This window comes from Nannospalax galili, unplaced genomic scaffold (genome assembly GCF_000622305.1).
Source record: "Nannospalax galili isolate Female #2095 unplaced genomic scaffold, S.galili_v1.0 scaffold664, whole genome shotgun sequence".
In the NCBI taxonomy this organism is placed as follows: Eukaryota; Metazoa; Chordata; class Mammalia; order Rodentia; family Spalacidae; genus Nannospalax; species Nannospalax galili.
Genome location: NW_008354274.1, coordinates 4241012 through 4244461, shown reverse-complemented (window position 1 = coordinate 4244461; position 3450 = coordinate 4241012).

Here is a 3450-nt window from a genome sequence, read left to right as displayed (position 1 = left end):
AACCCCGAAAGAGCAGAAGCGGCAAGAGAGTCCCACGGCGCATGCGCAGAGCTTGCACCGCCCTCTGGCGGCGTGAGGCTGCATTTGCGGGTCGCTTAGTGTTAGGCCTCCTTTTGCAGGGGACATTGACGTTAAGTGATGTGCTCAAGGACTCAGCTGGGGAATCAGAATCCTGCTTTCCCACTGATCCATCAATGACAAGATCTGAGGTTAGCGATGCTGAAAGCCTCTGCAGTGACCGCTAGATTTGACCTAATCAGCCTCCTACCCCCACAGCAGTCCCAAGATCGGACCAGGGTTTCTCCCTAGTGCCAAATGTCGGGGCCAGGAGCCCAACTGCTGGGGCAAGGGCAAAATTCCAGGTCTTTCCTTACAGACAACATGGCCCTGTGACTATCAGCTACCCCTACCCACTTTTTTTTTTAATTTTATTATTTTTATTTTATGCGTATGTGTATATTGCCTGCATGTAGATAAGTGCACATGCAATGCCCGCGGAGGTCAGAAGAGGCTGTCGGATCCCCTGGGACTGGAGTTACGGACAGTTGGTATCTACCATGTGGGTGCTGGGATTCGAACCCGGGTCTTCTGGAAGAACAGCCAATGTTCTTAACCGCCCCACCCCTACCCACTTCTAACAAACAGCTGTAATCCTATGGAAAGCTGAGGCAGAAGGATTGCCTCAGTTGAAGGTGAGCCTGGGCTACATACATATCAAGACCTTGTCTCACTGAATATATGTGTGTGTTTAATTTTTTTTTATTTTATGTGTATGAGTGTTTGCCTGCATTTAAATGCAGCATATATGTGCAAAGCCTCCAAAGGCCAGAAGAGGGCACTGAATCCCCTGGAACTAGAGTAAAGGACAATTGTTAGCTGCCACATGGATGCTGGGAACTGAACCTAGGTCCTCTGCAAGAACAGCCAATGCTCTTAACTTATGAGCCATCTGTTAACTTATGAGCCAGCTCCTTGTTTTTCTGAGACAGTTTCATTTATAGCCCCAGCTGACCTGGAACCTACTATGTAGACCATCCCAGGCTGGCCTCAGTCTCACAGTGATCTGCCTGCCTCTGCCTCCGGAGTCCTGGGATTAAAGGCATGTACCACCACAGGGGCCTAAATAAGATATTTTTGAGCTGGGATAGTGGCATGTACCTGTAATACCAGCTGTTGGGAGGCTGAGGCTAGAGGATGACCAGTTCAAGGTCAGCTAGATGTGCATAGTGAGTTGAAGGTTACAAAGTGAGACCCTGTCTCAAAAATGTGTGTGTGTGTACATATTTATCTTTTATCTGTGGGTGGTATAATTTGAGGATTAGGAGCCCAACAGAGGGCCAACTGCACTACTGAGTTGTCCCCATGATGGCCAGATGCCTTTCAGGGACTACATAATAAGTCTGTGGGTTGGGTGAAGGATGTATGTGAACACCCTAACACAGGAGGAGCACTAGGCAGAGAGCTGGGCTCCAGGCCCAGGAACGCTGTTGGATGGGCTTGCCACACCTCCTGATGCCTACCAATGCCTTCCTTTTGGGGTCTTTCTTGCTGTGACCCAAGAGCTGCAATAAAGACCAAATTTCAGGGATGGTGAGATAGCTCAGCAGATGAAGGAGCTTGAGGTGCAAGCCTGGTGACCTGAGTTCTATCCCCAGAACTCATGTAAAGGTTAAAGGAGAGAAACAACTTCTCAGAATTGTCCTCTGACCTCTATGTGTATACCATGGCACAGCCCCCCCCCCCCGACGCGCCAAAAAAAGAAAAAAACCATGCACACAACACACTAATAATAAATAAAATTTAAGCTAAAAGAGAAAAGACCAAAGCCATGGCACATGCCTTTAATCCCAGTGCTCAAGAGGCAGAGGCAGACAGATCTCTGAGTTCAAGGCCAGCCCAGTCTACATAGTTCTAGACCAACCAGGGCTATATAATGAGACTGTTTCAAAACAAACAAACAAAGACCAAAAGTCAGTTTACTCCACCAGACGCCAACCTAGACGTTCACCTCACCCTCCAAGTCCCACTGAGGCCTAGCTCAGGGAAGGTCAGATGGAGGTGACACCTAGAACCCTGAGGTATCCTAGGGGGTGGTGCCAGGGGGCAGGCCTGCAGCTGCTGTGGTCTAACTGCCCCTGTGACAGGAAGCAGCTGTCTCCACTTGCCAGCCTGGGCCTCATACTGCTAGGCCTGATGGCAGGCAATGTCCCCAGGGCTCAGGGTCTCCCTCCATGGGTTTAGTGTCCCCAGTTCAGATTGACTCCGTCATTTCCAGGGCCCTCCCTCTCTCTAATCCCAAAGCTCAGCAGGTAAAGTGGCTTGCTGCCAATGACAATCTAAGTTTGATCCCAGGGATCCACATGATAGAAGGAAAGAACTGATTCCCGCAAATTGTCCTCTGACCGCCGCATCCATGATGTGGCACATGCACACCCATACACAAACACATACATAGAGGAAATAAATAAATAAATGTAATATATTTTAAATAGAGAAAACAAGGTGGAAAACAATCAAGGACGCCACCTAACATTGACTTCTGCTCCCCCAATAATGTGCCCTGACATCTACACGTGCAACTACCACATGAAAACATATATATATATATATCAGACATACAAATAAATACATAAATAAAAATAAAGGGACCATGGGGCTACAGGGAGACTCTGCCTCAAAAAGACCAACAAAAATAAATAAATAAATAAATAAATAAATAAGGGACTAGACAGATGGCTCAGCAGTTAAGAGCACTAATTACTATTGCAGAGGACTTAGGTTCGGATCCCTGCACCCACATCAGGTGGCTAACAACTGCCTGTAACTCCAGGTCCAGGGGAATCTAAAGCCTCTTCTGGCTTCTGCTGATACTGCACTCACGTGCACAGGTGCACATATACACATATACACATAATTAAAAATAATAAAAATGTATCTTTAGTAGCCAGGCGTGGTGACACAGGCCTTTAATCCCAGCACTCAGGAGATAGAGGCAGATGGAGCTCTGTGAGATGGAGGTCAGCCTGGTCTACATAGTGAGTTCCAGGCCAGCTGGGACTACAGGGAAACCCTGTCTCAAAAAGACCAAAGTAATAATAATTAATAATAATAATAATAAATATTTAAAATAAATAAACAAACTTAAGGGTGGGATTGGGGGTTCACTGAACCTCTTTGTTCTTCTTCCTAACATGGTCACATTGAATAAAACTCCTGTCTCTGCTTTTCACTATGACTTCTCTGTATATGGGACTCTAGAGGATGGGCGGCTGAGCCTGGATTGTTAGGGCTTCCAGGACCCAGGCTCTGGTGCTAAGTACTTTGGCACCCTCTGGACCTGAAGGTTTTTGGCTTTCTCCACCTGGCCCCCTCTGCCAACCTCACCCGAGATCACTGGGCCACAATGCCAGGGTTGAAGATGGACAGTCCTTATGCTCTGAGAACCCAATT